We start from the raw sequence: 25,482 nt of genomic DNA, 5'->3' as shown, positions 1-25,482 counted from the left end.
TGCACATGTAAACAAAGAAAAAAAAATATTTATTTGCATACGATAACCATAAAAACAGGATCACCAAAATACATCATACAAAAATTTGTTGACCATGCCAATTTTCAAATTACCGAAATATACCTGCAAAGGCGAGGTCAAGGAGCGAAAATTGGAAATCATTACAAAAGCCTTGTTTACTTTAATTAAACATTTAAATTGTTGACAAATATCAGATAAAAAAACAAAAAAACTTAGAATTTCTGCGAATTTTCCAATCATTTTTAAACAATCAAATCACTTGAAAAGATTTCTCGAGCAAACCACGTTTTAATTTGATTTATCTTTCACAATTTTGTATTAAATGAACAAACTTTATGCTAGTAAATGACAGCGAAAATCAGCCCCCCCCCTCCCCCTCCATTTAGCGTTTAACGCACAAATTGTCTCAACTCCTGCTAGAGTCGAGCCCACTTAATGTAATTGTCCAAGAAAAAGTATTCTAATAAGCGGAATACTAAAAAGGTTTATTTTCATAAATTTTCTTAAACAATGTAAGTTTTTATACACCTTGTGGTTCTACATTTTACTCATATTTGCAAGGGTACCATTACATCAAAAAAATTATGACCGGAATGATAGATGCAGCTTGGATCAATGCCCACTTAATTCGTATAGGCCGTGACAATCGCTGAAATTCATAGCAACAAAGAGGGCGCTACAGAGAACCCATGTTTCCATTACATTGCCATTTATTGGTGAATGCAGGGGTTCCGTTCAGCGTCTCTTGTGGTCAAGATGGGCAAGGTCCAATTAAAAAATAAACAATCTTTGAAACGTTGACATTCATTGGTGAATGCATGAGCGGATCATAGTTGCATCGGTTTTACACAGAAGAGTCATAAATTGCCATGGCCCGTAGGACTCGACCGATGCATCGGCGCCGATGGTTCAACAATTTAGCCATCGGCATCTGCATCGGCGACCGATGCTAACTTGCAGGAAACATCGGCCCATCGGCCTTAAAAAACATCGAAAAGCCGATGGAATTGGCCGATGTTTTTGAAAAAAAAAAAGACCTTTGCTGTTTTACTTTTTAATACAAAGTAAAGGGAGTTACTGTTTTCATACAAAATTGTTTACTTAAATTTCAGTATGACACCCCTATCTGTCACCCATGAAAGAGTTTTTAATATTGCATTCTTAGGTACCAAACAAGTTAATTATTGCTTTGTTTCTTGCAGCTGGATGTACGTATGTATCTCTCATAAGTTATAACTCAAAAATGGTAAGCTGTAGAAGGATAAATTTTCGCATGTGGGGTGTGCGTACGTTCCAGTTGTGCACTTCCCTTTTTTATTTCGATCGCGTGTTCTGAAAAGCCTGTTTACTCATTTTTTTGTGGCTATTAATTACTTATTTCAATGCAAAACTAATATAGCGTCTCAGACTGACGATCATTTGGTGATATATTGCCGATTTAGAGACTATGGAAACAAATATGAGATGGCGAAACCGATTTTTGTGTCATTTTATTAGATTCCAGTTGAACCGAAGATAATTTTTAATTTTTCGATATTTGTAATATGAATCACAGTAATGCAATCTTTTCTGTATCGCTTCAGTGGAGTTACAAGTTTGAGGCCCGTCGAAATACATTTTGGGGCCTATTTCTCTATCATAGAAGTTGTAAAACATTTATCAGAAGAATTTTTGTAACTCCTACGGTGTCCCTGTGGTTATGAGGCCTCTCGCGCAATTGCAACATTTGCTATATTTTAAATCCGCCACTGCACGTCAAAACAAACTCGGGTACAAGTTTTGAAAGGGTTTTTCTGCTCAATGTTCATGATTATTTTGAACTCTATTTTTTATGACTATTTTTTTAATTTCCGAGAACACTTGCGTGCCCCTCCTCCCACTCCCTCAATTTCTGAAATTAAACTCTAGTTGTACTTCTGAGTTGTTTAAAACTAATACCATTCATAAAACTAGTGATTTTTTTTTTCAAATTTTATCTATTGTTTAGGAAGACATTAGAGCATTAATGTAAGAAATTGATTAAAGACGTTTTGAATAGTGACATAATTCGAAAATCAAAGGGACTTGAATTTTTTCTTCGGAAGTGCTGAAGTACACTGCTCAAAACAATTAGGGGAGCAAGCAAAAAAATCAAGAAAACCGTGCGATACAGCCGCGTATTGGCATAAAATGGGTAGTACACGCGTATCCATGTGTAATACAGAGAAAAAAAATAAAACAATGTGAAATTAAGCTTTAATTATTTGAAAATATGGGAAAAACATGAAAAGATGATTTAGGGCAACAATTTGGTTGCATGTAAACGATAAAAAAAGGCTCTGAATTGACATGATGCATGAGTTTTAATAGGCCGTGTGGTCTCCTCGAACAGCTAAGACTGCTGCACACCTGTTTGCCATGGATGCGATGAGGTTATCGATCAGACTTTGGGGAATATTGTTCCATTCCTCAAGAAGTGCAATCTCCAAGTCTGGGACAGTCACAGGCGGCCTTGGCCACACAGCAATGCGTCGTCCGAGCATGTCCCAAACATGCTCAATTGGATTCAGGTCAGGAGAGCACGCTGGCCATTCCATACGTTGTATTGTTTCAGCTTCAAGCATGTTCTCCACCAGACGAGCTCTATGTGGTCTGGCATTATCATCCTGGAAAATAAAGGAATCGCCAATGGCTCCAGCGTAAGGGATGACATGAGATCGCAGTATCTCGTCTGCATACCTGCGGCCCGTCAAAGTGCCATTCCGAATGATATGCAGGTCCGTACGTCCGCCTATGCTGATTCCACCCCATACCATCCAACCAGCTCGTCTGTATTGTGACCTTTCACGAGCGAATGCGGGGTTATTTCGGGTGCCCCTCTCCCGCCATACCAGAACGCGTCGAGTGTCACACTCCAGACTGAATCGGGACTCGTCTGTAAACAGCACTTGGCTCCAATCATGTTGCTGCCAATATCGATGTTCAGCAGCCCATCTTCTTCGGGCCGCACGGTGGCGTGGGGTCAACGGAATGCAGACCATTGGCCTACGTGCATAGAGCCCTCCCCCATGAAGCCTATTACGTACTGTTTGGCTGGACACCCTTCGTCCTGTTGCCAAGAACAACTGTCTTTGCAGCTGAGTAGCATTCTCTGTTCTGTTTCGACGGGCTGTTAACCGTATATACCGGTCATCAGTTGCTGTAGTGGCGCGTGGCCGACCTTGCCCTGGTCGACGTCTGACATTTCCTGTTTCTTGGAATCGATTCCACAGTCTTGCAACAACACTTCTGGCGACTCCAACAGCGTCCGCGACACTCCGTTGTGTTTGGCCTGATTCCAGTCGGCCTATGACACGCCATGCCATGGATTCAGGTAAATCACGTTGTTCAGACATTCTCTTAAGCTTGTCTCAAAAACAGAAAGACTGCGCAATCAAATCTCACAGTTACGGCAATAAAACAGACGTGTCTGCAACATCCCGATTTCTGGCCTTATCTTCTTTTTCTGGTTTGTGACGTCATGAACTTTGATTTGCATATAAAGTTTTCTTCTTCCGTTTATTGGCAGGCTGTAATTTATGGAGGATTCATTTTATGTTACTTATTGGTAGACATCTTTGCGCAATTCTGTTAAAACCATGTGCTCCCCTAATTGTTTTGAGCAGTGTAGATTCAGAAACTCTTCCGAGGTGTTGGTGGTAGCGGTTCTGTACTAAAACGAGCTAAAGTGTGCATCACATGAATTCTTTTTCCCCCAACTTAATGTTATTTCCCCATTATTGGCAATTTTAATGTGATTCAATAGTTAAAACTCTTTGAATATCACCAACAGTGGCCAAATTGAAACCAGATTAAAAAAAATAATAAATAATTTTTTTAATCGCCAAATTTGTAGCCAAGTTGGTAACAAAACTTGGCGATCAAAAGACTGGCAAATTATCGTCAAGTGTCCGCCAAATTATAACACCACTTGAGTTTGCATCGAAATTAACAATGATTCCCCTCCCCCAAAAAAGAGGCAAAAGACCCCTCTAAAAACACCCGATTGCAACCAAAAGAGGAGGTGCACAACTAGACCCCACCAGGAGTCTACGTACCACATTTCAACTTTCTAGGACATACCGTTCTTGAGTTATACGATATACATACATACGGACGTCACGAGAAAATTCGTTGTAATTAACTAGGGGATTGTCAAAATGGATATTTCAGGGTCTATACGTTCTTAGGCACTTATCCGCGGGTGGTCGGGTTCAAAAAAAAAAAAAAAAAAAACAGTCAACATTTATTTAGGGGTGAGCAAAATGGAAATTAAGGCGGATTTTTGAGTGAAATTTCTTTCGCAAATACTTCCTTTTTTTTGTAAAAGGAAGTAAAAATGAGGCCGAAGTGTGAGTTACTCCAAAATCAGAGGGTGACTCCCCCTAATCCTCCCTCGTCGTTTCAAGCATTTCTTAAATATTTAGCGATTATTTATTTTAGTCAAGAAATGTCATTTTTCCGTATTTCTCATACTTGTTTCACCTATATTTCTTAATGCGCCATGTTTTTTGCATCAATAATAGCGATCGATTTTTTTTCTGTTGTAAGTAGCTATTTTTATGTATTTATATAAAATCAATGAATAAGATATTTTCGTTTTTTATAGAAAAGTTTCAAGGATTTTCTATTATGCAATTTTTTAAATTTCAGAAAATTGTTAAATTGAAACATTTAATTTGAACTTGTTTGAAAAGCTTCATAAAAGATTAAACAATCAAATTGTTCAATATTACGTGTGCAAACATCAGACCAAGTAGTATATGTATTCAGTTATTAACTTGGTGTAAATATTGAGTTTGTTTATTGTAGCGGCGTTCAAAGAACCTCGTTCTTTTCATGGCTATTTCTTTTTTCAGCAAAATTGATGCCACAGTTATAGCTTTCATGAAAAATGCAAACTTTTCTATTCATAAATTTTAAATAAGTATAAAAATATTCCTATTTTGATTTAATATTGTAATTTATCTGTAACATTTCTTTCTTTCTTTTTTTTTTTTTTTGTTTAATTTGATGACTAAAAAATGTCTACGTGCAATTTTCCCACTTTAATTGCGTAATTTGTTGACGGTTTCAAAGTTTTATTATTTTTTTTAATGATTAAACAACGTAATTTAACGTTTTTTAACTATGTTTAATGTAATCCTAACATAAATCCATACATCATTACAATATTACTGAAATCTTAGTTGAATGTTCAATTAAAAAAAACAAACAAATCAATTGGTTATTAAACAGTTTCTTTGTTTTTCATCCTTTTTTTTTTGGCTGTTGTTCCTTCTCTTTCATCATACACCAGTCAAAAAAAAAGGAGAAGCATAACTACACTCTATACAGATTGTACGTAGTACTATCCGAAAGTTCGGGAAGAAGCTGTATAAAACCTTACCCAGAATAGTTTACATTACCGATGCACATCCACCTTCAAAAGGTCACCTTGAAAGACTATGTACTTCTGCCAGTGTTCATATAACTTTTGGGAACACGCCTGGAAGCCATTTTGTGCTACCTTCTTATGATGCAGCTTTATCTTCTCCTGGCGGAAGAAAGCGGCGTCCATGCAAATGTTTTTTTGCTGGTAAAAGTCACATGGAGCTAACTCCGACGAAACGTTATTTTATTTGTTTGTCATATCAGAGTATTGACCAATCAAACCGTGCATTCTCACCATGAAAATCGCCTTCTTTCCCACGATGAAATTAAAGCAGCAGCGCAAGAGGCCTTACAGGAGGTTGCGAAAAATGTCTTCCAGGAGTGCTTTAAAAAGCTAAATGAACGTTGGCAGAAGTGCATAGTCGTTCAAGCTGACTATTTTGTAGATAGATGTGCTTCGGTAATGTGAACTATTCAGGGTAAGGATTTATAAAACTTGTCCTCGAACTTTTAGATCATACGTATGAGTTTTCAATTTACTATTTCATAACGTTTTTGAGTGACGCAATTTTATGCGCATGAAGACATCACAAGAGAATTTGCCATAATTAGCTGAGGAGGGTTCAAAATGGATATTTCAGTCATCTATATGTTCTTAAATACATATGCATGTACAGATGTGGCGAAAAAACTTGAAGAAAAAAATAGGAATTTAAGTCGAAATCTGATTTTTGATTACAATTCCTTATTTGTAGAAAGGAAGTAAAGTGAAATGAATCAATGATCCTTTAAATCCCTGACAATTTTATCAATTTATTTCTGTTTGATTTTTTTTTTTTTTTTGCCATCGGCCAACAGCATCGGCCATCGGCCATCGGCAATCGGCCATTTGGAGGAAAACAATCGGCCATCGGCCATCGGCCATCTTTGAACAATCGGCCAACAATCGGCATCGGCCCATCGGCCAAAAAATGCCATCGGTCGAGCCCTAATGGCCCTTTAAGCGTCAGTGCCATCTAGTGGGGCCATGTATCAATTTTGCTTCAAATGAAATTACTTGGTGAAATATATTTTAATAGTATAATTGCCATAACTACAAATTTAAACCTTGAAATAAAATAATTCGTTCAATTTTTCTAGCGCATATTATTTTCAAAAGCCAAAAAGAAAGTTATTTACACAGTAAATACAATTTTCAATCAAGCTGATGTAAGCTAAACAATGAAACGTAATTAATTGAGTACGTATATATGTCACACTTCTCGTTTGTATTAGTCATGTTTAAAACCATTAATTTCAAACGAATCGGGACATTTGCTTTAACTTCGAGTCCCAAGTGACGAACAGTTAATTACTAAATTTAAATCTTGACTGTCCCGATATTCCCTAGACAAACACTTGCATTCAGAATTCATTTCTCCGGAGTGAGATTCCAGTGGAGTGGTGTTTGACTTATTGAAATATTACAGTGCTTTAAAATATTGTTACGTGTTTATGATAAAAAATATTTCTAAATTTATAATGTCATTATTAGTAGTTCCAGACCAGTGATTTCCAATCTCGTGTTTTTTTTTTCCCCGAATGGGTGAATTCACTGAAAAAGATGTTGTTTTAAATTAGGGTCATTCCATACGAAATGAGCAAAATTCACAAAAAAGTGGTGGCCGCATGGTAACAGATTTTTATGAAATTTGGTATACAGGTTCCTTTTATGCCTGTATAAAAATATCTAAAATATTTTTGCTTAATATTTTTTATTTGAATAGTTACATGCGATTAAAAATTGGTCAAATTGAGCAGCATTCTCATTAATGCTAAATGTTGCATTTTTGAAGGCTTGTATCTTATTACCTATTTAATGAAAACATAAAAGTTATATGTTGTTGCAATCTATGGAGTAGAGTAATTAATCTGATATCAGTAAAATTTTCAAAGTTATTATAGTTGACTTTTAACCGAGTTTCAAAAACGGAAAATATTTCAGTTTTCTCATAATGAGGCATTTTATTTGTCAATCTCAATCTTTAAGGAATGCATTAGCGTTGCTGAAATTAACACCCAATAATGTGCTTAGTATCATAAAAAAACTACCTTACTTTTGAAGTTGTATTTTAACTCCTTTGTCTTCAAAATCAGTTTTGTAAAATGATGATTTTCTCCTTCACATAGACACAAAAATTCAAATGAGGGAAAATTCAGACAACTTTAAAATTTTGCAAGAATATAGAGCTGTGTTTCTACTATTTGCTTGAAGAAACTCGAAATTGGTTTTCAATTTCCAAACTTAAAATAAAATTCAGAAAAATAGCATTTTCTTTGTGTTTTATGGGTCATACATACATATTTGACAAATGCGTGCGCTCGACCATTTTAATTTTTTTTTTGAAATTCATATCCCTTAAAGCTGCATATGAAAGATGTTTAAAACCACTTTTATTTTTTCTCTCAACTGGATCTTTGATGTTTTAGAGGCCATCAAAAGGGATTTTCGTAGTCAAAAAAGGGAATTTTTGCATTTTGGCCAAAATCTATTTGAATTACATTTATGATAGTTAATTTAAAGCTTTGATGTTAAAGTGCATAAGTTGATAGTCTTACATGCTGAGTTACGTAGCTGTAAGTTAATAATTAAAATAATGGCAACAGGTTGAAGTTCAAGGTCAAATGTAAAAATTTTACTCATTTCAAAGGGGGATAACTCGCGTAGGGGACGGAAACACAAAATGAAATACGGCAAAAACTAATAACTGGAACCATGCTAAAAAGAATATGTAACTGTTGCTGTGTGTTTTTGTACCCTTTATAGATTACAGCCCCTCAAAAATCGGAAAAATGACAAAAATGACATTTTTAGACCCCTGTAAACCAAAAGGGGATGAGATGTATTTCGTCAAATATCTTATTCATGGATAAAACAAATTTCCTCAAACTCATAGCCCAATCTCAAATGCTCTTGTGAATTAGACAAGATGGTCCCCTGCCCATATCTTCAAACCTAGTATGTTCTCTAAGAACTATTTTTCCTATATCACGCATGGAGAGGAAAATTCAACACAATAACTAAGGAAAAATTTCAGCAAGTACTTCATAACTATGCTTTTGAGAAAATGAAACACGAAAGAAATGGTTAGCTTTGCTAAACTTACAATAAAAAGAAGAAACTAATGAAATTTTACCTTAGTTCAAGTTAGTCTAGCAACAAAAATACGCTGATACCAATGATTAAAATTTAGTAGCATCTAAAAGACACCTCAATGTGTTACGTAAAAAAAATTGAGTAAATTTAGAGCATTCCCTCATTTTCAAAAAAAAAAAAAAACATCTGAAATAGCGGAAAAAATGAAATTTTCGGAAATATTTGATTTTTTAAAGTATGATTTTGTCATCAAGAAATTCATAAACAATTACGAAATTAGAGCAGATAGCACAGTTATAGATAGTTTTTTAATCTGAATCATTTTTATTGTTATTTTTTCATTAAAAGACCTGAAAGAGTGAATTGAAATCTGAAGTAAATTAGCAAAATTTCAATCTTTGTTAATATCTCAGATTTGAAAAAAAGATCCTAGTAAATTTTACTTTGCTATTTCCCAATAGAGATTTGTTTATAGAATAAGGAGATATTTATTTTTCAAGTGTACGTTTATAACTTATGGAGTTATTGAGTCACAAACTGTCCGCCAAGAACTCTGAAAATTTAGGCTTAGCGTAAGCATCAACTTCTAATTTCAGTAACAAAGCAACAAACCGTTTTTAAACTTCCATACTTTGCATTCCCTCATAGATATGAATGGTTTACCTAAATAAAAATTTTCATTGAAATCTGTGACATATCAGCCACAGCTGATTTGCTCATTTCGCATTTACTTGTTTCCATTAAGTAAAACAAATTGGCAACTTCTTAAAAATATTCTCGCAAATGAGCATTAAATGCGATTCTAAAAATTGTTTTATTTTTCAGGTGATTTGGTGAATGTGCAGTCTCCAACTGAACTTTGGCGTTTTAAAAGTTTAGGGAATTCTTTCAGAAACTAGCAATGTAGACTACCATAATCGTATCATGTTTCAATGTGTGTGTCTTAAATTAAGCTATCTTAAAAAGCAAACCACAGTTTCTTTTGGAGTCAAGAAAAAAAAAGAGACAAAATAATTTACTTTGCACAGTAAAATCCCGATTATGCGGGTCGCTAAAGTTCTGTGTATTATAAAAATCGCGGATAAACCGTAAAAAAAAGAGGTACACATAAGGTAAAAATTGTCCTTCCTCAAAAACGTAGCTGTATTGAAGCATAATCTTTCTACGAACAATGAAAATATATACAGTACAGTAAAAATGTTCTGTATTTTTGCACAAAAAACTTTTTTTGCACTTAATATCAATATATAGAACAAGTGTACATGCGATGAGGAAAGCCGAAAACTAAATAAATTAATGAAACAAAACAAACTGAGTTCAAATTCGTAATTTTTTGACGAAAAAAAGCAATCGGCAATTGGTTTTTGCTACCAAAACAGATGTTCATCAGTTGTTGATTGATTCGCGGTTAATCTACCCCGTGGAAAAGAAATACACACACAAAAAAGGATTTTTCCCAAAATAACACGCAAGAGACCGAATTAGTTGAAGAAGAATGACTTCTAGACAATTAGAAGAGGTGTATTCTCGCGTTGTTAACAGTACCACCGACCTGCGTGAATTCCGAAAGAGTATTTTCAACTGCGGAAATGTTGAGCACTAAATGAGTTCCAGGCTTAGAGACAATTCAACAGATGCATTTTGTTTTTTACAATTATTGATTTTCTGTTCTGACATACCGTTCCTTCATACGTTATATATTTTTCAATACGTTTTCATATATAATTCACGTTTTGCACAAATTTAGGAAATAAGGCAATGAAACAATGTTTTTTAAGCTTTTTTTTTAATATACCGGCATTAATACCGGTATTCCGGTATCACGTTTTAAAAATACCGAATAGTGGTTTTGAATTTTTGGTCCAGTATTGCAAGCCCTAATCCCATACAATGCGCAGTGTGGACTCGAGGCTACACTGTAAAATAATTTCGAAACATTGCTAGAAATCAATAGATAGCTGTCAAATTTTGATCAATTACATATCCGATAAAAACCAGAAAAAATCCTTCTAAGTATTTGATAACCTTCCTTAAACCAACCTGAAATCTTTCTGAATAATTCAGAAAATGTCTTAATTAAAGCCAGTTACGTTTCTTGACTAGCTCGGAAATCTTCAGTGACAACTTTTTTTATATGCAGATAGTACTAGCTTGGCACCCTTAATGAATTATCATAAAACAAATATGGCAGAAGCTAATAGAGAATTGCAAGCAATTCCTTTAAAGTTACACTATCCGGAGACTGCAGTTTGCCTTTGATTGCGGCTCTGTCAATCCAGAGGGGCAGTAACATAGCAGTAATAATTTAAAGCAATATCATATCAAGGTTCTATTTTTTAGCTATTCATTTTCCCACCCCATATAAATAAAACAATAAATTTAGAAGACTTGTATTTTCAATTTAATTAAAGGCTTAAACAAAGATTAATGTTAGATTTATTTAATTTGAACAATTAAAACACGCAATATAATTTCATAAGTTAAACTTCATTAGCAAAAATTGTTTGGGGTTTTTTTTAAAATGTCTTTTAATTGAGCATATGGTACTTTTTAGGAAATGTTTTCAAAGCTAAATGTTTTATTGGAGCTATATATGTTAGAATAAACGGTAGGAGCGGATTAAAGACCATTGTTTTATGACTTATATAATATTTGAGTTCATTATTTCTTTAAGAAATGAACGCATAATTACGGTGCAAAAGCAAAATTAGTGCTTGAGTTTCTTTGTTCGGTTTGTGTAACTATAGTTGCAAAACATTTGTATAGTTTTTTTTAGATATGTGTTAGCTATTATAATTACTAAAAAATAACAAACAAATTCTTTCATATTCAAAACTTCAAGCTTATTTTTTGTTCCTTAGTGTTCTACATTTTCAATCTTTGTGTTTTATAACTAATAATTTCTTTCTAGTAATTAAAATATAAAAGATTTTTTTCATTAGAAATATTTTTTATGCTAAAACCTATTCATTTTACGTATTCTAAGAATTAATGAGGGAAGGTTGGTTAAAACTTGATTAGAAATTCGAGAACTTATTAATTTTTTAAGCATGATTAAAGGAGACAAAAGGTGGTAAATAAAATGTCAAATTACCCAAAAGATGAGCGAATTATTGGTCTTTTACAATGGTTTTCTAGTAGTAATATTTTCATTTAAATTTAACAAAACAAAAACACCTCAGTTTTCTGTTTGTAGGATGACTAAGAATGAACACTGAGATTATGCTGTACCTAAGTAGAAAGCATGCATCTTACTAATTTTCGCAAATTGTAAAAACCCATTTAGTTTTAAAAGAACATTTCCGATGTGTTTATATATATAGGTATAAAACATAATGGGTAATATTTATGAATTATATGCGTTTTAATCTCAAATCAATTAAAATAAAGCTGAAATATCTGAAACATAAATGTCGTAAACCTCGGGCATCATTGATAACTTTCGTTAATCAAAACTACGATATTGGCAGTAAAAACAGAAGCACAATTACGATAGCGTATACAACAATCATTACTGGGAAAACAATCAAAGCGTCATTTCTGGGAACACAAGAGCAGGTTTTCGAGTGCTCTTTATGTTCCGCGGCATAATTAATAATATCGAGTTCATTCTTCATTAGATAAACAGTTTTATACGTTATTATCAAGCTTCAACGAACTTTTTTATCCACACACACACACACACACACACATATATATATATATATATATATATATATATATATATATATATATATATATATATATATATATATATCATGTTTAAACTTATTTCATATTTTTCTATGCTGAATTATGGCTGAAACCTTAAATTCATGATGTAAATTACTGGACATGTTTAAAAACCTGATAGTTAATCTGATTATTAGCCGAATATACACTCCTGTTTGTGAAAAATGCAGCACCATGAAGGAAGCATCATAGTTGAATGAATTTTAATACGCAGTTGAGTAGTAATTATACAAATAAATGATTACATTTGCAAACCAAACAAAGAATACAAAGAGATAGAAATTAGTATTTTGTGTGTCCGCCAATGTTCAATCGGTGACATATCCGGTTAATATGCAGGCCAAGGAAGAAGCTGTACCAGCTGCGAATCGAGGTAGGATTTGACAGTCCTGGCGTCATGTGCACGGGCATTATCCTGCTGGAACACATACAGCCCCTGGCAATCCTTGAAGGAAAGCAATAGCTTGGGGCTGTAAAACGTCGCTTAAGTATCGGGTACAGTTCAAATTGACCACAATTCGTAGCAATTGTGATCGTCCATGATATGCTATGGCACCCCAGACCATAAACCCGGGTGTTCGTATACTGTGACGTTCGATAGTGCATTCCGGAATGTGCCGTTCACAGGCGTAGCGGCTGACATGAATTCGGTCATCATGGTGCCACAAATTGAAGGGGGTTTGTCAGAAAAGACGACCTGCTGCTAATCAGCACGCCATCTACTATGCACATTAGCCCATTGTAGCCGCAGGCGGCGATGGTTTTGCGTGAGAGGAATCCTGTATAAAGGAATCCTTGCGCGCAGCCCACGCTGCAGCAGACGTTTCTGAATTGATGAGGCACACAATAAAACACCTGCAGCTGTTGACCACTGTGCTGCCAATTGTCTAGAAAAAGCTGTGGAGTCCATCAGTGTTATACGCACCAGGTGTCTGTCATCGCGAGCTGACGTCACATTTCGGTGTCCACTCCCAGATTTCCAAGCTGTCCGACCCTCATCCGTCCACTGCTTCCAAACACACATTATTGTGATGCTATTACGCTGCACACGAGCGACTACTGCACGATAGGACAATCCAGCTTCACGAATTCCGACGGTTCTGCTCCGTTCGAAATCCGAAATTTGCTCAAATTTCGCTTTCTTTCGTCGAAGAGGCATAGTAAGGATTTAGTTAACGTTTACTCTAGCATATAACCACCGATAATCATACACGCTTCGCTACAGCCGTCTATGTATATTCGGTTCAATCCGCCGTTCAGAGGGCGCTGCTCACAGCATACGCGTGCGCTACTGGTCTGCAACTCTAAAAATTTGCATATTATGCCCTACTTTACATTTCCTGAAATTTTCAACTCACTCGCGTAATTCCTTCGTAGTATTTTAATTTTCAAACAGGAATGTATCTAAAATATGGATGATATATGTATACTTGTTACTTTGAGGCAATGCAGTCTTAACGTTTTGAATAAAATATACTGTTCTAAATATGATTAACGAACGAAATAAAGGTTAATGTATGCATTTGACTCATAATTTTACGTCAAACTTTTTATTTAAAAGAAAGCTTAGTTTTCAAAACGAGGTTTTTAAATAAAAAAAAATCAAATACATGCAAAATAATTTAAACACATTTATATTATTTGGTTGTCGAAAGAAATATGTTAGAACAGCATATGGTGCAATAAAATCAGGGACACGAAAAGTTGTATTAGAAACATCTGGAAACAAGCGAGAAACAGAGGGCACATCACATTATTTTGAAAAGGAAACGTACTTAAACATAATTGCGTTTCATGGTGGGCACAAAATAGGACTCAAAATTTTCCGTTTTTGTTTTTGATGTAAGTACTGATTTTTTTCTTCTTTTCTTCAGAGTTGCTGACTGCTTTAAATGAAACTTCATTTGCAACAAGAGTAATTTAGTGTCAGATTATTGATACATAAATACATATATTGATACATATTTATTATTTACTTGTTATTGTATCGTAGTAATCGAGAATTACACCAGGGAAAAGCTACATAGAACAGTAATTCGTTTGAGTTGTGCAAATATGTTTAGTAAAGTACTAAGTATAATTTTTAAAAAAATTAATAAAAACTTGAAAGCTTTAATCCGATAAAATTTATTCAGCTGATAGGATGATTTTGAACAGGGAAATCCATGCTTAGTGGTGTGATCAAATTCTCATTTAAGCGCATTTCAATAACATAACAAAAGAAAAAAAAATAAAGAGAGAGTATCCATTACAACAAGTTTTTGAATTGAATAAACTGATATTATACGTATTTTATGCACAGAGCAAAAGTACAAAGTAGCCTTAACATAGCTAGCTTTCTCGGTGGCAGGTCGATTTATTTAGTCATATTTTAATCTATTTTCTATATATTATATATATATATATATATATATATATATATATATATATATATATATATATAGATATATATATAGATATATAGATATATATATAACGTATGTTAAATAAAATAGACAGCAAAAAACGAAAACTTCATCGTTATCCCATGAAACATAGAAAAATTCACTAACTGACTTACTGCCGAAAAATACAATCATATTTCTTTAGTGACTAGGACACTGATGCTTATTCGCTAAATTCAGACGAAAATATACTACTTTATACGAAACTGAACGAGTTTTTTTTTTGGATCAGTTAAGCATAAGTTTAGAGTCGAAATTAGACTGAGAAAAAAAAACTTTTTGGTAGTACATTATGTACAAAATTATCTTTGGAATTATATGCAATTTTATGGTATCACGTAGAAAATAAAATTATGCTGTGAACCATCAAATGTCAATAGATCTTCGCAATTTTCTCCCTTTTATTGACGCTTCTAACTTTTTTATATGCTTAGAAACCATAAATTACGTTAAAGATGTATTTTCAAATTTCAACGTTTATTCGAGATAAAAGAATAAACAAAATAAACAACTGTTAACTTCTCCGCAGTAACTTCTACGCATAATTTGTAACTTAACGTTAACTTGTCTGATTTAAGTTTTACGTAAAATTTGTAATTATTCAAGAAAGCAGCTTTGAAATGTTCGTTAACGTGTCTTTTAATGGTTTTAATCACAAGGAGAAATTTAAATTAGGCTTAAGCTCTCTAACCAACTTTAGAAGTAAACAAAACTAATCTTACAAAGCTTAGTAATTGCTTACTAGCGTGAATGTAATTATAGTTATCGCATTACAGAGAACGAAAACCAGGTTATGAGCACACTTTTGAACGAGTATGCAACGAAAGAACGGTTCATTAATTACTATAGTGTGGTAGTTTTTATTAAAGTTTTGATGCGATTCCCCATGAGAGAAAGAGAGGTTGAGAGAATAGAGTACTTAAGCAAATTATTGCAACACTTGTTACCAAATTACTTTAAAGTACTCATTTTCAAAATTTCTTGTGTTACGAGTAATTATATTCTTGTTCACTTTTACGTACGTGTATATTTTCACTTTTCAGTCACAAAAGTTTCAGCATTGCTAGTTTCTAAAAGCTTTTTGCATGATTTTGAAATCCCAATTTTTTTTATTCTAGTCATTTAGAAAAACTGAAATCTAAGCTTTTTACAAAAGATTTTAGTTTCAAAAGAATCAAAATACCCTAAAAATAAATAGACTGCTATGTATGGCATTTTTTTCTTATTTATTTGACGGAAAAATAGTATGGTTGCAAGGAAAATTATATATTGACGAAAAAACAAACTAAATCTGAAGCAGAAAATAAGTTATACTTTATACATATTATCTCAGAAGCGTGATCCAAATTTTGAACCAAATCTTAGAGTTAATATTTATGTGTCAATACGCTAGTGCTTTTTTTGTTTGTGTGTGTTTAGTGTGAATGGCGTTATAATATAAATATGATGTGTAGAAACATTTCTAACTAAACCAATTTGTTTGACAAACATTCCATGCAGCCTGGCAGGATTGGCTTAACTTTGTTTACGTGAAAATACAAAAGATAGAACCAGTTTTTTTATTATTATTAAAATGCCCCACAAGAGCTTGATAAAAGAGAGAAAACTGACATTTACAAAAGCATTGACTTTTGTAATTATAAACATTTTGTTTCTTAACATAAACATGTTAGAATTTTCCGACAATTAAATCGCGTGAAAGGCGTTTTTGAACAGAGGATTTTAATATGATTTCCCTTTTACATTGTTGCAGGAATTAAGCTATTTTTTCCTTATAAAAAGGGCTAAAATTAGTCCTCCATTGAAGCGATTGGCGCCGAAATTAATTAAACGTATAGGCTGTCGTATAGGTTCAAATTTGTTCCAAATTTATCCGAAACGTAGCATTACTTCTGGAGTTCTAACATTTGCAATGAACAAGAATGAACATTCGATTGCACCTCCTCCTTTTGGGCTACTGTTGCCAAAATCGAATCAGCTTTTGTACCATATTAAGTTTTCTGTCAACTTCTAATTGATTTCGTTTATTACTTCTCGAGATATAGCAGTCACAAGTAACAAGAGAAAAAACTTCCCTTAATCAACCCTCTTTTGAGCAATTGACTCCAAAATTGCATCAACACCTGTAACCCTAGGGTAAATAAATGAACAAAATTTTGTTTTCTTCCACGTGTTACTTCCTGAGTATTGCAGGAACGCATGACAAAGAAAACATTTGACCCCCCTCCAATTGGCTCCAAAATTAACACTTATTCTCATGAGGGAACTTATGTGTACCATTTTTTTGCTCGATTTTATGCAGTAGTTTTCGTTCTAGAGCGGCAACAAAAATTTGGATACGTACATACAGGTAGACATTTTCCAAAAAGGGTCAATATTGAGAAAGCACATCTCAAAATATGCAAACCCATCAAAATTTGATATTCAACGACGAAAATTAAAGTAGAAATTCAAGCTCGAAATTCTGAGGGCTCGTGTACAAAATAAGATTAGAAGAAGAACATACAGAACACAGATTATAATAATCAAAAAAGAAAAAAATCAGTCCCTACGTGTGTATGATTTTCGTTGTTATTTAAAAATACAACAATATACGCTATAAACAATATACTTCGCAAAAGCTCCTACACTTTGAGAAAGAGATCAATTTTATTAAGCCGCTATATGACCCCTCAAAACCATCACTGTAAATCACAAAACGCTCCGTTTCGTATCTTGGCGAATAGTAGTTGTAGTAAATTATTATTATTTTCTGTGTGTGTTCGAGTTGTTTATGTTTGTAATTTCTCTAAATAATTATGGAATGACAGCGAGACCATGAGAAAACTAACTTCATATTTTTTTTTCACTTCAAACTTTAAAAATCTTAACTCAAGACCTTGCTTTTACTGGTTTTTAAATCGGAAGAATAGTAAACTTCCGATTATCGACCGTCGGATTATACGCGAGTCTTTTCACATCTATTTTTTTAACGGTGATGACTTACAACTAATCGACTTTTTGCAAAAATTTAAGATATGTTCTAATAGTATAGTCCTTGAATGTTTTTTAAACTTATATAGTGTTATTGTTCGTTTTCAGCCTTTACATATATATTTTACATTTAATTTTATCGGTTTTAGGTGTAATTTAAATGCATGTTTGAGTGTTGTTCATAATTGTTATGCTTATCCATTATTTGGATTATCCGCAGTTACCGTGCCAACCTAATCCCCGAACAATCGGGAGTTTACTGCATGTATCTAAGACTGACAGATGTGAAACTGGAGGTATTGCAGTTTAAACAAGGATTTGCTGCTTGAAACCAAAATTTTAGAAGTTTTAAAGCTAGGTTCATCACTGTACGTGACACAAATTTAAATAACGAGCATGCACAGTCTGCACAAAATTATGAAATCTATGTGAAGTTTTTCCTAGTATGTATTCAAATCGGACTTTTAGATAGAAACATGAGAAAATCCTTATTTTAAAGCTCAAAATTAACTCTAGATTTTTCATTTTAATGCAATGCTAAAATGTTTATTCTACACTAATGCTCACCGACTCCCGGAAATGCGTATGCAGTTCCTTATGATCGCCTTACGATCCGAGCTCGCTACGCTTGCTCACCGATCACTAAAATATTAGTCTAGCTTTATTTGTATTAAAAAAAGTGTAGTATATATTTTACATGACTCTTGTAATTTGTTATTTTTGATTATTAATATATATTTTTAATTGATGTATATATTTTAAATTGACATTTGTTATTTTTGTTTTCGTCTTGTGTCAGCTAGGCTGGCAATTTTGGGCACTACTTCACTTTTCCAGCTGTATCGTAATTTGGTGTGTAGTCTGACTTCCACTATACACATATGCCATAGGGACTCGTTTATATGGTACGCAACCATTCACAACACAACAACCTATTCAAACAACGGAAGGGCAACTACATGAGAGAAAGAGTACACTTAGCGGACAGCTTTTAAAAATTTAAAGGGTGCAATTACTTTTACATGCAACTCGGGAATCAGACAATATTATGAAGCATAATTTTACAACTTCATCAGCATTTTTTGTATTTATTACTGTAGTTCCTCTCTTCAGAGCATGACACAAGAATAAAATTTCAGTTATTATTCTGCAATTGCATGCGAAAACACTTGTTTCTTTTTTGGAATTACTTGCAATTTGTATTTCATAGCGTGCATTAGCTCGCCTAAGCCCATCGGGAACATTTCTGACCGATCTGCGTTCAGATCTTTCGTCAAACGACTCCCTAGCCTTTACTCTCGTCTTCGTAAATTACATTCAAGTGCCCTTAAAATACTAATTCTTAAATCAAAATCCTAAATAATATGTGAAAATTGAACGCTAGAAGCGAGTAAGCAAATAATTTAGACAACAAAATAGCCAAATGCGATGGACGCCTAGACGCTGGATCGAGTTTCGTTTATAAGATGACCGTTGCCTACGGGGAAAAAAAGTAAACTCACATTTTGCGCCACGCAATCTATCTATCTATCTATCTATCTATCTATCTATCTATATATCTATATATATATATCTATATATATATATATATATATATATATATATATATACATATATAAGGACACAAATCCACTAAAATAAATGCATCTGTAGTAGACGTTTCAATTTCCCGAGGCTCAAGAATTTTATGCGTGAACCTAATTAACAATTCATACAGTATTTCCATTAGTATTAAAGTTTGATCTATAATTAAGTTTTATCAAACTGCATTACAGCGAACATTCACAAGGGTCGAGTAGGGGAACTGACATAACTCAACAATATAACATTAAGCAAAATATGCCGATCGAAAATCGATACTTAGTAAATTTTAAGATGAATCCGATTGTGGTAACTGAGTAACGCCTATCATATTTATGAATTGCCTGTGGCTCTTAAGTAATAATACAGATGAATCGTTCTGAATAAAAGTTTTAAGTTCGTTATTTGATTTAAAATTGAATTACTGAGAATGATTCAGTTGAAAAATGATCGATTTTACTTTGCATCTCTAGTGCAGTGAAATGCTCAAGTAGGTACTCGTTTACTCTTTTATTGACTAGGTTTCTTTGAAAACCCAAAACGAGAAATATGTTATTGGATTTTGGTACTCCTTCTGAAATGATATTATGATTCTTATGTTACTAGCGGTATCCGCACGGAACTGCTCGTAGTAGTCTATCAAAAGGTCATTTGGTTCGCCTGTGTATTACAGTTAACGTCTGCTATGTTTTTCTTTTTTCTTTCAAGATCCCTTTATATTTTTTGGAAGAATTGACAACTTTACGCGTGACTCAACAAAACCCAGCAGAAGCCTTAGAAACCAAATTTCAACTTCCTAGGACACATCGTTCTTGAGTTATGCGACACACATACGCACATACATACATACAGACGTCACGAGAAAACTCGTTGTAATTAACTCGGGAAACGTCAAAATTCATATTTCGGGAGTCTATAGGTTCTTAGGTACATATGTACGTGTGGTCGGGTCGGAAAAAAAACTCAACCTTCATTTGGGGGTGAGCAAAATGGAAATTAAGGCCAGTTTTTGAGTGAAAATTTTTTCGCGAACACAATACTTCCTTTTTTGTAAAAGGAAGTAAAAAAAGATAGAAAAGAAACAATCAAAATGAATAAAAGACGTATCCATTTCAACACACAAAAGTTAAATAGAAGTTATTTTGAATACAGAAATTAGCTTTAATTTTTGATTTTACTCTCGAGTTTAATCAATCGCTTGTGGCATGCCTAAGGTAAGCCTTGAAGTTTGATTTTCTTAAACGATTCATAAAAGTTTTTGAATGACCTAAACTTAAAAATTGCGAACGAAATATTTCTCCCCCATTCAAATTAATGAGAACCACGAGTGTTAGAATTGTTTATGTACATTAGCTCTGCACAGATGAAATAGTTTACATAATTGTAACCGCAATTAGTGCGATGCTTTTTTCTGAATACATTTCTGATGTGTTACAGTCAGTTTAGACCGTAAGTAGTGCCATGAAACTACGATAAAATGTTTTGTGTTACGAAAATAAAGAATTAAGTTTTGAAAGACTTGTGATATTTACTTAATACTATCTTGAATCCCTAATACTTAAATTAAATTAATTTGAACTGAACGAAATTGAACTTAAAATTGAACAAAAATAAAAGAAGAAAATCGAACTTTTGTCCAAAATCCCATCAAGATACTCACACTTATACAACAAAAAAATTGTGCACCGAATTTCATGAAAATCGGTCGAACGGTCTAGGCGCTATGCGCGTAACAGACATTCAGACAGAGATACAGACTTTCGGCTTTATTATTAGTAAAGAAAAAATGAAAATTTTGCGCCGCATAGGCTCAAGTGTTTAGTTAAAAAAAGTTACGAGCTTATGGTTTATATATATTTTATATTTGATGTGAACGCTGTTTACGCTTTAGTTTCTTGTATGTCATAAACGGTTCATAGTTTTAATCCACTTTGGGAAATACTAAATAGTTATTTTTATATAAAAAACTCAGCGCATTTTAGAAATAATTTTAAAATTGCTTCCTTTTATTGCCTACTTTTAAAATTTGCATACATTTAACTGACATTATTATTACGTATACATAATCTTAAATATTTTTGCATACTATACATTATTGTAAAATTTACTATTGATTAAAAAATTTTATTTTGAAAAAAACATTGTGTTCTACGAACCAAATTTTACTATAAGTTTAAACAAATTTAAAACTATTTCCTACTGAAATTAATACAGTAATTATATGCGCTAAAATTACATTTATACAAGGAATATCTGATAGTTTATGCGAATGTTTGGCATTTGAAATCATTTCACAACACACAGTGAATCTATCACGATGAAATGTGGTAAAGTCCTAAACACAATAACTGAGAAATATGAATGATATAAATATCGGTTATGATAAAAGGAATGTTTCCTTCACAAATGAAGTTAATCTTTACTAATAATAAAGCTGAAAGTCTCTCCGACTGGATATATCTCTCTCTATCGCCGGATCTCTGTCTGTAAGGATCTCTGTCACGCTCAAAGCGCCTAGACCGTTTGGCCGATTTTCATGAAATTTGGCTCTGAATTTGTTTGTAGCATGAAAGTGTGCACTTTGAAACGATTTTTTGAAAATTTTATTTTGTTATTTTTCTATTCGAATTTTAAGAACATTTCCCCGAGCAAAATTATCATAAGATGGACGAGTAAATTACCAAGTTACCATAAGAGGAACCGTAACATTAGCAAGCCAATTGGCGAGAAATTATTCGCATACATTATTCGTAAATATACATGCGAACCAAAAGCCCTTTTAATTTTGACTTTCGGTAAAACCGTGCGGGTTCACTAGTTCCTTTATAAATAAAAAAAATATATTTTTTTTTACATTGAATCATTTAATCATCTTCTAGATCAAGGTTTTTCAAACCTTTCTAATGTGAGGCTCCCTGTGAAGAATTAGAATTGTCATGCGGCACCCGAGTTTGTGCTAGCTAGGGGAACTCTTTTCCATTGAGAAACGAGAACTTGTTGCAGGATGATATTTGGCAATGTCTCAACAAAACTGGTATTTCAGTTAATATTTTTAAAGCGTTATATGTTTTGCAAACGTAGTATCAATTTATTTTTTCTTGTTGTCGTTCATTTTACTGTTACCAATAGGACGAATTAAAAGTATAGTACATGTAGAGTTTATTATTTTCGGAAGCTACTAGTAAATGGATCGAGCGAAGCCCTTTTATGTTTTCACATCAGCTTTCTTTGTTTTGTGTCGTACGCTCTGATGTTTGCGTGTTTTTGTCGTTGTAAAAAATGTGAAAGAAATTAAGATAATTCGGGAGTTAAAAATAAAATGGTGCTTCTGCGATGGTGTGCATTTTTCTTAGTAGATATAAACATACTATAGTACTCTCAACTTCTGATAACTTTAACGCTTTTAGCTCGAATATTCCTTTGTCTCGAAGCTTTCGTTGGGTCCCAAACTCTAGAGAAGTCTGCAAGGAATTCCGGTAACTCGAATGTTTTAGCCGGCCGCTTGGTACCTTGAGTTATCCAAAGTTGACTGACAGTACGGCGTATGATGATATATACAAATAATATTTCCTGTATTAGAAATAATATTTAAAATATTATGAAAAACAAAACCTATATTGTGGACTTGCACTTCAAAAAAAAATAAATAAACAAATATGTAACGTGGGATCACCACGTGACAACACATTGTTAAGAATGGAGACTGTCATCGCAATGTAGGGAATTATAGTAAAATATTTTATAATTAATAATAAACAAATCTACATTAATTAATTAAATAATACATGCTACTTATACCTACACTAAAATCAATCAATTTTTTCCTAGGCTCATCGTAAATCTTACATGATAAAGTTATATTTAAAATATATTTTTTTTATCCACCTTGCTCTTGTATGATGCTCATATGGAGCCTTATATCTATTAAAATTTATGAAACCATACTGCAAAAAATAAACTGTTGTTTTTACAGTATAATACTGGCAGCTCACATTCCAAAGAAAAACTGTAAAATTTACAGTTCTAAACTGTAAAATTTGCAGTAATATACTGTCTTATAACAAACTTTTACTTTGATATTTACAGCGATAAACTGTAAAATTAGCAGTAATACACTGTTTTTTAATGAAACTGCCCTGTAAAATTTACAGTATCTAACTCTAAAATTAGCAGTAATATACTGTTTTAGGAATGAATTGGCCTGTAAATTGAACAGAAATAATATGTAGAATTAACAGTAATATACTGCTTTTTAAAGAAATTGCCCTGCAAAATTAACAGTAACAAACTGTAAAGGTAGCAGTAATATGCTGCGAAATCAGCTGCACTGCTCCGTAAAAGCAATAGTATTCGGTTTTATAAATGATCTGTACAGTAAAATTAACAGCAGTAAACCATAAATTAAATAGTTATAAATTTTTATGCAAAAGAGTTTTCTCCGCTATTGTTGTCTCTTTTCATAGCCGAAATCACTGCTTTTACAGCTGAAGAAAAATATAGAAAAGTAAAGCAATTGATTCTGTAAGTACGTAGTACGTTGTAGAAATCAGCCTACAAACAAAATCTGTTCCTTTTCTAAAGTTTTTCAACATTAAAAATAATGTTTTAGGCTACGAAAAGCAACAAGTAAAGAAATATAAAAGCATTTTACATAAAAACAATTAACTGGTGCTAAATATATGTTTTATTGATATTAATTTTATTGTACACAAAAGAAATCAATGTCCGTCTTTATATTTTATAAACACCTGTTAAAAGAGGATGTTCTTCCATGTAAAGAAATGCATTTATACTGGTTTCTGAAGCACATTTAAAAAAAAAAAATCCTTGTAATTTTTGGTATTTTTAAAGGATTTCGTATTACATATGAGACTGTTGATTAAGAATGATGTTTATTTTTTTTCGATCGGATAACTGAAGTGATCGGGAGAATAACTCCTTCTATAAGTCAAGAATTCCAAGTTGTCCAAAATGGGAAAGCTAACATCTTGGCCTAAAGAAAAAAATAAAAGTGTTTTAAAAATGATAAAACTTGTACCTAGTTTCTTCTTATAATAGCCTTCAGATTATCGGATTACAATATGTTTATTTCAAAACAATAATAAGGATGAGGTAGAGAAATATTTTTTAGGAAATGGAGCAAGCTCGATGTTTAGGACAACCACTTGGGAAATGTTGGGGTATTCATTTAAAGCAATGAATACTCTATCTAACATTTTTTAGTACCTTCCCCCTCCCCCGAGTTGCTATAGTAGCTCTAAAGGTCGTATATAGATGGTTTTTGTTTCTTTTTTTTTTTTTTTTGGTAACCCATATTCCTTTCCAACACTTGTTAAACAGCTCGAACTATGTTCGACTGATAAAAGCTTCATCTTTTTCTTTGACAGCTCCCCATCGTTAGAAATCTGAATATAAAACATAGTGTGACGTAAAGTAATTACTTAGAACTGTGTCTGTACTTAATATGAAATATTTTACATACTTATAGTTTTTCAAAATATTTTTTTTCATATATTTTATTCAACAAATGTGTTATTATATTGTTAAAATTTCATTTTTTGGAGCTTTTTTCTAAGTACTAAGGAATCACATAAAAGTCATTGGCGTTGAAATAAAATAATACCGTAAGAACATTCTATCTTATGTCTTAATATTTAAGCAAATATAAGATGATTCATTTATATTCTGTGTCTTTTCAAAATGGGGACGCCCTCTCTCCCCCCCCCCATTTAAACAGCTATCGATATCCCCATTTAAACCATCAGTGACTATATTTTTTTAAGTGGCACTTCTTTCGAGAGGATTTACACAATTTATCTTAAAGTTTTTCAGAATTTACCTGAAATCTGGAAGAAACAATTCTAAGTTCCCAAAATCAAGATGGCTTAGTTCAAGTCAATTCAGTAAAAAATGAAAATCGGTCGCAAAAGTTGAAAGTTTTTAACAAAAGAATAAATCGTCAAACATATCACAAAACATAGTAAATCTGGTAGTGCCAGTTCCAATCATTAAGAAATTGTAAGTCCACATTTGGCCAGCCGTCCTTGTTGTAAACAATGCTACCCTTCTTGAAAAATGCTTTGCCAGAAGACCGCACCACTTTTTAACTGTAGATTTAAGCATACTCATATTTGCAAAATAATTGTTTTTTATTCACGTTAAAGTAAAAATAATCAATAATTTTGTTTGATAAGTGTCACACAA

This window comes from Uloborus diversus, chromosome 1, assembly GCF_026930045.1.
Source record: "Uloborus diversus isolate 005 chromosome 1, Udiv.v.3.1, whole genome shotgun sequence".
NCBI lineage: Eukaryota > Metazoa > Arthropoda > Arachnida > Araneae > Uloboridae > Uloborus > Uloborus diversus.
Note: the sequence above shows the minus strand (reverse complement) of the source record.